The sequence below is a fragment of the Carcharodon carcharias genome, chromosome 14 (genome assembly GCF_017639515.1).
Source record: "Carcharodon carcharias isolate sCarCar2 chromosome 14, sCarCar2.pri, whole genome shotgun sequence".
NCBI lineage: Eukaryota > Metazoa > Chordata > Chondrichthyes > Lamniformes > Lamnidae > Carcharodon > Carcharodon carcharias.
In genome coordinates, this window is record NC_054480.1 from 33,224,519 (window position 1) to 33,238,215 (window position 13,697).

Genomic DNA, 13,697 nt, shown 5'->3' on the forward strand with positions numbered 1-13,697 from the left:
GGAGTGGGTGTGGTGGGAAGGAGCGGAGTGGATGAGGTGGGTCATAGCGGAATGGGTGCGGTGGGAAGGAGCGGAGTGGGTGAGGTGGGCCGTAGCAGAGTGGGTGGGGTGGGACGGAGCGGAGTGGGTGCGGTGGGATGGAGTGGAGTGAGTGCCGTGAGCCGGAGCGGAGTGGGTGCGATGGGACAGAGCGGAGTGGGTGCTGTAGGATGGAGCGGAGTGGGTGCGGTGGGACGGAGTGGATTGGGTGCAGTGAGCCGGAGTGGAGTGGGTGCGGTGGGACAGAGTGGAGTGGGTGCAGTGGGGTGGAGCAGAATGGATGAGGTGGGACGGAGCAGAGTGGATACTGTAGGACGGAGTGGAGGTGGATGCGGTGGGACGGAGCGGAGTGGCTGCTGTGGGACGGAGCGCAGTGGGTGCTGTAGGACGGAACGGAGTGGGTGAAGTGGAGTTGAGCGGAGTGGGTGTGGTGGGACGGAGCGGAATGGGTGCGGTGGGACGGAGCGGAGTGGGTGCGGTGGGATGGAGCGGAGTGGGTGGGATGGAGCAGAATGGGTGTGGTGGGGTGGAGCTGAATGGGTGTGGTGGGACGGAGCGGAGTGAGTGCAGTGGGCCGGAGCGGAGTGGGTGCGGTGGGACAGAGCGGAGTGGGTGCACTCGGACAGAGCGGAGTGGATGCGGTGGGACGGAGCGGAGTGGGTGGGATGGAGTGGAGTGTGTGCGGTGGGGTTGAGCGGAGTGCATGAGGTGGGACGTAGTGGGTGAGGTGGGTCGGAGTGGAGTGGGTGGGGTGGGGTTGAGCGGAGTGGGTGAGGTGGGGTTGAGCGGAGTGAGTGCGGTGGGACAGAGAGGAGTGGGTGCGGTGGGACGGAGCGCAGTGGGTGCGGTGGGACAGAGAGGAGTGGGTGCACTGGGATGGAGCGCAGTGGGTGCGGTGGGACAGAGAGGAGTGGGTGCAGTGGGACGGAGCGGAGTGGGTGCGGTAGGACAGAGAGGAGTGGGTGCGGTGGGAGGGAGCGGAATGGGTGAGGTGGGATGGAGTGGAGTGTGTGCGGTGGGGTTGAGCGGAGTGCATGAGGTAGGACGGAGTGGGTGAGGTGAGATGGAGTGGAGTGTGTGCGGTGGGGTTGAGCGGAGTGTATGAAGTGGGACGGACTGGAGTGGGTGGGGTGGGGTTGAGCAGAGTGGGTGAGGTGGGGTTGAGCGGAGTGGGAGTGGTGGGACGGTGCGGAGTGAGTGTGGTAGGACGGAGTGGAGTGGGTGCAGTGGGACAGAGCGGAGCGGGTGCGGTGGGGTGGAACGGAGTGGGGGCGGTGGGCCGGAGCGAAGTTGGTGCGGTGGGCCGGAGTGGAGTGGTTTTGGTGGGATGGAGCGGAGTGGGTGCGGTGGGGTGGAACAGAGTGGGGGCAGTGGGCCGGAGCGGAGTGGGTGAAGTGGGTCAGAGTGGAGTTGGTGAGGTGGGACGGAGCAGAGTGGATGGTGGTGGGAGGGAGCAGAGTGGGTGAAGTGGGATGGAATGGAGTGTGTGTGGTGGGGTTGAGCTGAGTGCATGAGGTGGGATGGAGTGGGTGAGGTGGGTCGGAGTGGAGTGGGTGGGGTGGGGTTGAGCGGAGTGGGTGAGGTGGGGTTGAGTGGAGTGAGTGCGGTGGGCCAGAGAGGGGTGGGTGCGGTGGAATGGAGCGGAGTGGGTGCAATGGGACGGAGAGGAGTGGGTGCGGTGGGATGGAGTGGAGTGGGTGAGATGGGACGGAGCGGAGTGGGTGCGGTGGGACAGAGAGGAATGGGATGGAGCGGAGTGGATGTGGTGGGGTTGAGTGGAGTGGGTGAGTTGGGACGGAGTGGAGTGAGTGCAGTGGGATGGAGCGGAGTGGGTGCAGTGGGACGGAGTGGAGTGGGTGCGGTGGGATGGACCGCAGTGGGTGAGGTGGGATGGAGCGGAGTGGGTGAGGTGGGGTGGAGCGGAGTGGGTGAGGGGGGATGGAGCGGAGTGGGTGAGGTGGGGTGGAGCGGAGTGGGTGAGGTGGGGTGGAGCGGAGTGGGTGAGGTGGGACAGAGAGGAATGGGACGGAGCGGAGTGGTAGCGGGGGGATGGAGCGGAGTGGGTGCAGTCAGACGGAGTGGAGTGGGTGGGGTGGGGTTGAGCGGAGTACATGAGTTGGGACGGAGCGGAGTGGGTGCGGTGGGATGGAGCGGAGTGGGTGTGGTGGGACGGAGCGGAGTGGGTGTGGTGGGACGGAGCGGAGTGGGTGCGGTGGGTGGAGCGGAGTGTGTGCGGTGGGACGGAGCGGAGTGGGTAAGGTGGGGTTGAGAAGAGTGAGTGCGGTGGGATGGAGTGGAGTGTGTGCGGTGGGGTTGAGCGGAGTACATGAGTTGGGACGGAGCGGAGTGGGTGAGGTGGGATGGAGCGGAGTGGGTGCGGTGGGATGGACCGCAGTGGGTGAGGTGGGATGGAGCGGAGTGGGTGAGGGGGGATGGAGCGGAGTGGGTGAGGTGGGGTGGAGCGGAGTGGGTGAGGGGGGATGGAGCGGAGTGGGTGAGGTGGGGTGGAGCGGAGTGGGTGCGGTGGGACGGAGTGGAGTGAGTGCAGTGGGGTTGAGCGGAGTGGGTGCAGTGGGACAGAGAGGAATGGGACGGAGCGGAGTGGGTGCGGTGGGATGGAGTGGAGTGGGTGCGGTGGGATGGAGCGGAGTGGGTGCGGTGGGATGGACCGCAGTGGGTGAGGTGGGATGGAGCGGAGTGGGTGAGGTGGGGTGGAGCGGAGTGGGTGCGGTGGGACGGAGTGGAGTGGGTGCAGTCAGACGGAGTGGAGTGGGTGGGGTGGGGTGGAGCGGAGTGGGTGCAGTGGGTTGGAGCGGAGTGGGTGCAGTGGGACTGAGTGGAGTGTGTGCGGTGGGACGGAGCGGAGTGGGTAAGGTGGGGTTGAGAAGAGTGAGTGCGGTGGGATGGAGTGGAGTGTGTGCGGTGGGGTTGAGCGGAGTACATGAGTTGGGACGGAGCGGAGTGGGTGGGGTGGGGTTGAGCGGAGTGGGTTCGGTGGGAGGGAGTGGAGTGGGTGCGGTGGGGTTGAGCGGAGTGCATGAGGTGGGACGGAGCGGGTGAGGTGGGACAGAGTGGTGTGGGTGCGGTGGGACTGAGCAGATTGGGTGCTGTAGGACGGAGCGGAGTGAGTGCAGTGGGAGGATCAGAGTGGGTGCGGTGGGACGGAGCGGAGTGGGTGCGGTGGGACGCAGTGGAGTGGGTGCGGTGGGACGCAGTGGAGTGGGTGCAGTGCGGTGGTGCGGAGTGGGTGAAGTGGGACAGAGTGGAGTCGGTGATGTGGGATGGAGTGGAGTGGGTGGTGGTGGGGTTGAGCGGTGTGGGTGTGGTGGGACGGAGTGGAGTGAGTGCAGTGGGACAGAGCGGAGTGGGTGCGGTGGGCCGGAGTGGAGTGGGTGTGGTGGGATGGAGTGAAGTGGGGGTGGTGGGGTGGAATGGAGTGGGGGCGGTGGGCCGGAACGGAGTGGGTGCGGTGGGACGGAGCGGATTGGGTGCAGTGGGACAGAGTGGAGTGGGTGCGGTGGGACGGAGCGGAGTGAATGTGATGGGACTGAGCGGAGTGGGTGCAGTGGGACTGAGTCGAGTGGATGCGATGGGATGGAGCGGAGTGGGTGAGGTGGGAAGGAGTGGAGTGGGTGAGGGGGGATGGAGTGGAGTGGGTGAGGTGGGGTGGAGCGGAGTGGGTGCGGTGGGACGGAGTGGAGTGAGTGCAGTGGGGTTGAGCGGAGTGGGTGCGGTGGGACAGAGAGGAGTGGGTGGGGTGGGACGGAGCGGAGTGGATGTTGTGGGGTTGAGTGGAGTGGGTGAGTTGGGACGGAGTGGAGTGAGTGCGGTGGGATGGAGCGGAGTGGGTGCGGTGGGACAGAGCAGAGTGGGTGCAGTGGGATGGAGCGGAGTGGGTGCGGTGGGACGGATCAGAGTGGATGCAGTCAGACGGAGTGGAGTGGGTGGGGTGGGGTGGAGCGGAGTGGGTGTGGTGGGACGGAGCGGAGTGGGTGCGGTGGGACGGAGCGGAGTGGATGCAGTCAGACGGAGTGGAGTGGGTGGGGTGTGGTGGAGCGGAGTGGGTGTGGTGGGACGGAGCGGAGTGGGTGCGGTGGGGTGGAGCGGAGTGGGTGCAGTGGGGTGGAGCGGAGTGGGTGCAGTGGGACTGAGTGGAGTGGGTGCAGTGGGACTGAGTGGAGTGGGTGCGGTGGGATGGAGTGGAGTGTGTGCGGTGGGGTTCAGCGGAGTGCATGGGATGGGACGGAGCGGAGTGGGTGGGGTGGGGTTGAGCGGAGTGGGTGCGGAGGGATGGAGCGGAGTGGGTGCGGTGGGGTTGAGCGGAGTGGGTTCGGTGGGAGGGAGTGGAGTGGGTGCGGTGGGGTTGAGCGGAGTGCATGAGGTGGGATGGAGTGGGTGAGGTGGGACAGAGTGGTGTAGGTGCGGTGGGACTGAGCGGAATGGGTGCTGTAGGACGGAGCGGAGTGAGTGCGGTGGGAGGATCAGAGTGGTTGCGGTGGGACGGAGTGGAGTGGGTGTGGTGGGACGCAGTGGAGTGGGTGCAGTGCGGTGGAGCGGAGTGGGTGAAGTGAGACAGAGTGGAGTCGGTGATGTGGGATGGAGTGGAGTGGGTGGTGGTGGGGTAGAGCAGAGTGGGTGCAGTGGGACGGATCGGAATGGGTGCAGTCAGACAGAGTGGAGTGGGTGAGGTGGGGTAGAGCGGAGTGGGTGCGGTGGGGTTGAGCGGAGTGCATGAGCTGGGACGGAGTGGGTGAGGTAGGACAGAGTGGAGTGGGTGCGGTGGGACTGAGCGGAATGGGTGCTATAGGACGGAGCAGAGTGAGTGCGGTGGGAGGATCAGAGTGGGGGCAGTGGGACGCAGTGGAGTGGGTGCGGTGGGACGCAGTGGAGTGGGTGCAGTGCGGTGGTGCGGAGTGGGTGAAGTGGGACAGAGTGGAGTCGGTGATGTGGGATGGAGTGGAGTGGGTGGTGGTGGGGTTGAGCGGTGTGGGTGTGGTGGGACGGAGTGGAGTGAGTGCAGTGGGACAGAGCGGAGTGGGTGCGGTGGGCCAGAGTGGAGTGGGTGTGGTGGGATGGAGCGTAGTGGGTGAGGTGGGATGGAGTGGAGTGGGTGTGGTGGGATGGAGCGAAGTGGGGGCGGTGGGGTGGAATGGAGTGGGTGTGGTGGGCTGTAGCGGAGTGGGTGTGGTGGGAAGGAGCGGAGTGAATGTGATGGGACTGAGCGGAGTAGGTGCGGTGGGACGGAGCGGAGTGAATGTGATGGGACTGAGCGGAGTGGGTGCGGTGGGACTGAGTCGAGTGGATGCGATGGGACGGAGCGGAGTGGGTGAGGTGGGAAGGAGTGGAGTGGGTGCGGTGGGAAGGAGTGGAGTGGGTGCAGTGGGGTGGAGCGGAGTAGGTGCAGTGGGGTTGAGCGGAGTGGGTGCGGTGGGGTGGAGCGGAGTGGGTGAGGTGGGATGGAGCGGAGTGGGTGAGGTGGGATGGAGCGGAGTGGGTGAGGTGGGATGGAGCGGAGTGGGTGAGGTGGGATGGAGCGGAGTGGGTGGGGTGGGATGGAGCGGAGTGGGTGAGGTGGGATGGAGCGGAGTGGGTGAGGTGGGATGGAGCGGAGTGGGTGAGGGGGGATGGAGTGGAGTGGGTGAGGTGGGGTGCAGCGGAGTGGGTACGGTGGGGCAGAGTGGAGTGAGTGCAGTGGGGTTGAGCGGAGTGGGTGCGGTGGGAGGATCAGAGTGGGGGCAGTGGGACGCAGTGGAGTGGGTTCAGTGCGGTGGATCGGAGTGGGTGAAGTGGGACAGAGTGGAGTCGGCGATGTGGGATGGAGTGGAGTGGGTGGTGGTGGGGTTGAGCAGTGTGGGTGTGGTGGGACGGAGTGGAGTGAATGCAGTGGGACAGAGCGGAGTGGGTGCAGTGGGCCGGAGTGGAGTGGGTGTGGTGGGATGGAGCGTAGTGGGTGAGGTGGGATGGAGTGGAGTGGGTGTGGTGGGATGGAGCGAAGTGGGGCCGGTGGGGTGGAATGGAGTGGGGGCGGTGGGCCGGAACGGAGTGGGTGCGGTGGGACGGAACGAATTGGGTGCAGTGGGACAGAGTGGAGTGGGTGCGGTGGGCCAGAGTGGAGTGGGTGTGGTGGGCCGTAGCGGAGTGGGTGCGGTGGGACGGAGCGGAGTGAATGTGATGGGACTGAGCGGAGTGGGTGCGGTGGGACTGAGTCGAGTGGATGCGATGGGACGGAGCGGAGTGGGTGAGGTGGGAAGGAGTGGAGTGGGTGCGGTGGGAAGGAGTGGAGTGGGTGCAGTGGGGTGGAGCGGAGTAGGTGCAGTGGGGTTGAGCGGAGTGGGTGCGGTGGGGTGGAGCGGAGTGGGTGCGGTGGGATGGATCGGAGTGGGTGAGGTGGGATGGAGCGGAGTGGGTGAGGTGGGATGGAGCGGAGTGGGTGGGGTGGGATGGTGCGGAGTGGGTGAGGTGGGATGGACCGGAGTGGGTGAGGTGGGATGGAGCGGAGTGGGTGAGGTGGGGTGGAGCAGAGTGGGTGAGGGGGGATGGAGTGGAGTGGGTGAGGTGGGGTGGAGCGGAGTGGGTGCGGTGGGACAGAGTGGAGTGAGTGCAGTGGGGTTGAGCGGAGTGGGTGCGGTGGGACGGAGCGAAGTGGGTGCGGTGGGACGCAGTGGAGTGGGTGCGGTGGGACGCAGTGGAGTGGGTGCAGTGCGGTGGATTGGAGTGGGTGAAGTGGGACAGAGTGGAGTCGGTGATGTGGGATGGAGTGGAGTGGGTGGTGGTGGGGTTGAGCAGAGTGTGTGCAGTGGGACGGATCGGAGTGGGTGCAGTCAGACGGAGTGGAGTGGGCGAGGTGGGGTGGAGTGGAGTAGGTGCGGTGGGGTTGAGCGGAGTGCATGAGCTGGGACGGAGCGGGTGAGGTAGGACAGAGTAGAGTGGGTGCGGTGGGACTGAGCGGAATGGGTGCTGTAGGACGGAGCAGTGTGAGTGGGGTGGGAGGATCAGAGTGGGGGCAGTGGGACGCAGTGGAGTGGGTGCGGTGGGACGCAGTGGAATGGGTGCAGTGCGGTGGTGCGGAGTGGGTGAAGTGGGACAGAGTGGAGTCGGTGATGTGGGATGGAGTGGAGTGGGTGGTGGTGGGGTTGAGCGGTGTGGGTGTGGTGGGACGGAGTGGAGTGAGTGCAGTGGGACAGAGCGGAGTGGGTGCGGTGGGCCAGAGTGGAGTGGGTGTGGTGGGATGGAGCGTAGTGGGTGAGGTGGGATGGAGTGGAGTGGGTGTGGTGGGATGGAGCGAAGTGGGGGTGGTGGGGTGGAATGGAGTGGGGGCGGTGGGCCGGAACGGAGTGGGTGCAGTGGGACGGAGCGGAATGGGTGCGGTGGGACGGAACGGAGTGGGTGCAGTGGGACAGAGTGGAGTGGGTGCGGTGGGCCAGAGTGGAGTGGGTGTGGTGGGATGAAGCGGAGTGGGTGAGGTGGGATGGAGTGGAGTGGGTGTGGTGGGATGGAGCGTAGTGGGTGAGGTAGGATGGAGCGAAGTGGGGGTGGTGGGGTGGAATGGAGTGGGGGCAGTGGGCCGGAACGGAGTGGGTGCGGTGGGACGGAGCGGAGTGGGTGCAGTGGGACAGAGTGGAGTGGGTGCGGTGGGCCAGAGTGGAGTGGGTGTGGTGGGATGGAGCGGAGTGGGTGAGGTGGGATGGAGTGGAGTGGGTGTGGTGGGATGGAGCGAAGTGGGGGTGGTGGGGTGGAATGGACTGGGGGCGGTGGGCCGGAACGGAGTGGGTGCGGTGGGACGGAGCGGAGTGGGTGCAGTGGGACGCAGTGGAGTGGGTGCGGTGGGACGCAGTGGAGTGGGTGCAGTGCGGTGGAGCGGAGTGGGTGAAGTGGGACAGAGTGGAGTCGGTGATGTGGGATGGAGTGGAGTGGGTGGTGGTGGGGTTGAGCGGTGTGGGTGTGGTGGGACAGAGTGGAGTGGGTGCGGTGGGCCGGAGTGGAGTGGCTGTGGTGGGCCGTAGCGGAGTGGGTGCGGTGGGACTGAGTCGAGTGGATGCGATGGGACGGAGCAGAGTGGGTGAGGTGGGAAGGAGTGGAGTGGGTGTGGTGGGAAGGAGTGGAGTGGGTGCAGTGGGGTGGAGCGGAGTAGGTGCAGTGGGGTTGAGCGGAGTGGGTGCGGTGGGACGCAGTGGAGTGGGTGCGGTGGGACGCAGTGGAGTGGGTGCAGTGGGGTGGAGCGGAGTGGGTGCGGTGGGACGGAGCGGAGTGGGTGCGGTGGGGTGGAGCGGAGTGGGTGCAGTGGGGTGGAGCGGAGTGGGTACAGTGGGGTGGAGCGGAGTGGGTGTGGTAGCACGGAGCGGAGTGGGTGCGGTGGGGTGGAGCGGAGTGGGTGCAGTGGGGTGGAGCGGAGTGGGTACAGTGGGGTGGAGCGGAGTGGGTGTGGTGGGACGCAGCGGAGTGGATGCAGTCAGACGGAGTGGAGTAGGTGGGGTGGGGTGGAGCGGAGTGGGTGTGGTAGCACGGAGCGGAGTGGGTGCGGTGGGGTGGAGCGGAGTGGGTGCAGTGGGGTGGAGCGGAGTGGGTGTGGTGGGACGGAACGGAGTGGATGCAGTCAGACGGAGTGGAGTGGGTGGGGTGGGGTGGAGCGGAGTGGGTGTGGTGGGACGGAGCGGAGTGGGTGCGGTGGGGTGGAGCGGAGTGGGTGCGGTGGGGTTGAGCGGAGTGGGTTCGGTGGGAGGGAGTGGAGTGGGTGCGGTGGGGTTGAGCGGAGTGCATGAGGTGGGACAGAGTGGGTGCGGTGGGACGCAGTGGAGTGGGTGCGGTGGGACGCAGTGGAGTGGGTTCAGTGCGGTGGATTGGAGTGGGTGAAGTGGGACAGAGTGGAGTCGGTGATCTGGGATGGAGTGGAGTGGGTGGTGGTGGGGTTGAGTGGAGTACATGAGGTGGGATGGAGTGGAGTGGGTGGGGTGAGTTGAGCAGAGTGGGTGCAGTAGGACGGATCGGAGTGGGTGCAGTCAGACGGAGTGGAGTGGGTGAGGTGGGATGGAGCGGAGTGGGTGCGGTGGGGTTGAGCGGAGTGCATGAACTGGGACGGAGCGGGTGAGTTAGACAGAGTGGAGTGGGTGCGGTGGGACTGAGCGGAATGGGTGCTGTAGGACGGAGCAGAGTGAGTGCGGTGGGACGATCAGAGTGGGGGCAGTGGGACGCAGTGGAGTGGGTGCAGTGCGGTGGTGCGGAGTGGGTGAAGTGGGACAGAGTGGAGTCGGTGATGTGGGATGGAGTGGAGTGGGTGGTGGTGGGGTTGAGCGGTGTGCGTGTGGTGGGACGGAGTGGAGTGAGTGCAGTGGGACAGAGCGGAGTGGGTGCGGTGGGCCAGAGTGGAGTGGGTGTGGTGGGATGGAGTGGAGTGGGTGAGGTGGGATGGAGTGGAGTGGGTGTGGTGGGATGGAGCGAAGTGGGGGCGGTGGGGTGGAATGGAGTGGGGGCAGTGGGCCGGAACGGAGTGGGTGCGGTGGGACTGAGCGGAGTGGGTGCAGTGGGACAGAGTGGAGTGGGTGCGGTGGGCCAGAGTGGAGTGGGTGTGGTGGGCCGTAGCGGAGTGGGTGCGGTGGGACTGAGTCGAGTGGATGCGATGGGACGGAGCGGAGTGTGTGAGGTGGGAAGGAGTGGAGTGGGTGCGGTGGGAAGGAGTGGAGTGGGTGCAGTGGGGTGGAGCGGAGTGGGTGAAGTGGGACAGAGTGGAGTCAGTGATGTGGGATGGAGTGGAGTGGGTGGTGGTGGGATTGAGCGGTGTGGGTGCGGTGGGACGGAGTGGAGTGAGTGCAGTGGGACAGAGCGGAGTCGGTGCGGTGGGCCGGAGTGGAGTGGGTGTGGTGGGATGGAGCGTAGTAGGTGAGGTGGGATGGAGTGGAGTGGGTGTGGTGAGATGGAGCGAAGTGGGGGCGGTGGGGTGGAACGGAGTGGGGGCGGTGGGCCGGAGTGGAGTGGGTGTGGTGGGAAGGAGCGGAGTGAATGTGATGGGACTGAGCGGAGTGGGTGCGGTGGGACTGAGTCGAGTGGATGCGATGGGACGGAGCGGAGTGGGTGAGATGGGAAGGAGTGGAGTGGGTGCGGTGGGAAGGAGTGGAGTGGGTGCAGTGGGGTGGAGCGGAGTAGGTGCAGTGGGGTTGAGCGGAGTGGGTGCGGTGGGGTGGAGCGGAGTGGGTGCGGTGGGATGGATCGGAGTGGGTGAGGTGGAATGGAGCGGAGTGGGTGAGGTGGGATGGAGTGGAGTGGGTGCGGTGGGATGGAGCGGAGTGGGTGAGGTGGGGTGGAGCGGAGTGTGTGAGGGGGGATGGAGTGGAGTGGGTGAGGTGGGGTGGAGCGGAGTGGGTGCGGTGGGACAGAGTGGAGTGAGTGCAGTGGGGTTGAGCGGAGTGGGTGCGGTGGGAGGATCAGAGTGGGGGCATTGGGACGCAGTGGAGTGGGTGCGGTGGGACGCAGTGGAGTGGGTGCGGTGGGACGCAGTGGAGTGGGTGCAGTGCGGTGGAGCGGAGTGGGTGAAGTGGGACAGAGTGGAGTCGGTGATGTGGGATGGAGTGGAGTGGGTGGTGGTGGGGTTGAGCGGTGAGGGTGTGGTGGGACGGAGTGGAATGAGTGCAGTGGGACAGAGCGGAGTGGGTGCGGTGGGCCAGAGTGGAGTGGGTGTGGTGGGATGGAGCGTAGTGGGTGAGGTGGGATGGAGTGGAGTGGGTGTGGTGGGATGGAGCGAAGTGGGGGCGGTGGGGTGGAATGGAGTGGGGGCGGTGGGCCGGAACGGAGTGGGTGCAGTGGGACGGAGCGGAATGGGTGCAGTGGGACAGAGTGGAGTGGGTGGGGTGGGGTGGAGCGGAGTGGGTGTGGTGGGACGGAGCGGAGTGGGTGCGGTGGGGTGGAGCGGAGTGGGTGGGGTGGGGTTGAGCGGAGTGGGTTCGGTGGGAGGGAGTGGAGTGGGTGCGGTGGGGTTGAGCGGAGTGCATGAGGTGGGACAGAGTGGGTGAGGTGGGACTGAGCGGAGTGGGTGCAGTGGGACGCAGTGGAGTGGGTGCGGTGGGACGCAGTGGAGTGGGTGCAGTGCGGTGGTGCGGAGTGGGTGAAGTGGGACAGAGTGGAGTCGGTGATGTGGGATGGAGTGGAGTGGGTGGTGGTGGGGTTGAGCGGAGTACATGAGGTGGGATGGAGTGGAGTGGGTGGGGTGGGGTTGAGCAGAGTTGTTGCAGTGGGACGGATCGGAGTGGGTGCAGTCAGGCGGAGTGGAGTGGGTGCGGTGGGGTTGAGCGGAGTGCATGAGCTGGGACGGAGCGGGTGAGGTAGGACAGAGTGGAGTGGGTGCGGTGGGACTGAGCGGAATGGGTGCTGTAGGACGGAGCAGAGTGAGTGCGGTGGGAGGATCAGAGTGGGGGCAGTGGGACGCAGTGGAGTGGGTGTGGTGGGACGCAGTGGAGTGGGTGCAGTGCGGTGGAGCGGAGTGGGTGAAGTGGGACAGAGTGGAGTCGGTGATGTGGGATGGAGTGGAGTGGGTGGTGGTGGGGTTGAGCGGTGTGGGTGTGGTGGGACAGAGTGGAGTGGGTGCGGTGGGCCGGAGTGGAGTGGGTGTGGTGGGCCGTAGCGGAGTGGGTGCGGTGAGACTGAGTCGAGTGGATGCGATGGGACGGAGCGGAGTGGGTGAGGTGGGAAGGAGTGGAGTGGGTGCGGTGGGAAGGAGTGGAGTGGGTGCAGTGGGGTAGAGCGGAGTAGGTGCAGTGGGGTTGAGCGGAGTGGGTGTGGTGGGACGGAGCGGAGTGGGTGCAGTGGGGTGGAGCGGAGTAGGTGCAGTGGGGTTGAGCGGAGTGGGTGCGGTGGGACGCAGCGGAGTGGATGCAGTCAGACGGAGTGGAGTAGGTGGGGTGGGGTGGAGCGGAGTGGGTGTGGTAGCACGGAGAGGAGTGGGTGCGGTGGGGTGGAGTGGAGTGGGTGCAGTGGGGTGGAGCGGAGTGGGTACAGTGTGGTGGAGCGGAGTGGGTGTGGTGGGACGGAGTGGAGCGGATGCAGTCAGACGGAGTGGAGTGGGTGGGGTGGGATGGAGCGGAGTGGGTGTGGTGGGGTGGAGCGGAATGGGTGCGGTGGGACGGAGCGGAGTGGGTGCGGTGGGGTGGAGCGGAATGGGTGCGGTGGGGTTGAGCGGAGTGGGTTCGGTGGGAGGGAGTGGAGTAGGTGCGGTGGGGTTGAGCGGAGTGCATGAGGTGGGACAGAGTGGGTGAGGTGGGACAGAGTGGTGTGGGTGCGGTGGGACTGAGCGGAGTGGGTGCAGTGGGACGCAGTGGAGTGGGTGCGGTGGGACGCAGTGGAGTGGGTGCAGTGGGACGCAGTGGAGTGGGTGCAGTGCGGCGGAGCGGAGTGGGTGAAGTGGGACAGAGTGGAGTCGGTGATGTGGGATGGAGTGGAGTGGGTGGTGGTGGGGTTGAGTGGAGTACATGAGGTGGGATGGAGTGGAGTGGGTGGGGTGGGGTTGAGCAGAGTGGGTGCAGTGGGACAGATCGGAATGGGTGCAGTCAGACGGAGTGGAGTGGGTGAGGTGGCGTGGAGCGGAGTGGGTGCGGTGGGACGGAGCGGAGTGGGTGCGGTGGGGTTGAGCAGAGTGGGTGCAGTGGGACAGATCGGAATGGGTGCAGTCAGACGGAGTGGAGTGGGTGAGGTGGCGTGGAGCGGAGTGGGTGCGGTGGGGTTGGGCGGAGTGCATGAGCTGGGACGGAGCGGGTGAGGTAGGACAGAGTGGAGTGGGTGCAGTGGGACTGAGTGGAATGGGTGCTGTAGGACGGAGCAGTGTGAGTGCGGTGGGACGATCAGAGTGGGGGCAGTGGGACGCAGTGGAGTGGGTGTGGTGGGACGCAGTAGAGTGGGTGCAGTGCGGTGGAGCGGAGTGGGTGAAGTGGGACAGAGTGGAGTCAGTGATGTGGGATGGAGTGGAGTGGGTGGTGGTGGGATTGAGCGGTGTGGGTGCGGTGGGACGGAGTGGAGTGAGTGCAGTGGGACAGAGCGGAGTGGGTGCGGTGGGCCAGAGTGGAGTGGGTGTGGTGGGATGGAGCGTAGTGGGTGAGGTGGGATGGAGTGGAGTGGGTGTGGTGGGATGGAGCGAAGTGGGGGCGGTGGGGTGGAATGGAGGGGGGGCGGTGGGACGGAACGGATTGGGTGCAGTGGGGCAGAGTGGAGCGGGTGCAGTGGGCCGAAGTGGAGTGGGTGTGGTGGGCCGTAGTGGAGTGGGTGCGGTGGGACTGAGCGGAGGCATATGATGGGACTGAGCGGAGTGGGTGCGGTGGGACTGAGTCGAGTGGATGCGATGGGACGGAGCGGAGTGGGTGAGGTGGGAAGGAGTGGAGTGGGTGCGGTGGGAAGGAGTGGAGTGGGTGCAGTGGGGTAGAGCGGAGTAGGTGCAGTGGGGTTGAGCGGAGTGGTTGCGGTGGGACGCAGTGGAGTGGGTGCGGTGGGACGCAGTGGAGTGGGTGCAGTGGGGTGGAGCGGAGTGGGTGTGGTGGGACGGAGCGGAGTGGATGCAGTCAGACGGAGTGGAGTGGGTGAGGTGGGGTGGAGCGGAGTGGGTGTGGTAGGATGGAGCGGAGTGAGTGCGGTGGGGTGGAGCGGAGTGGGTGCAGTGGGGTGGAGCGGAGTGGGTGTGGTGGGAC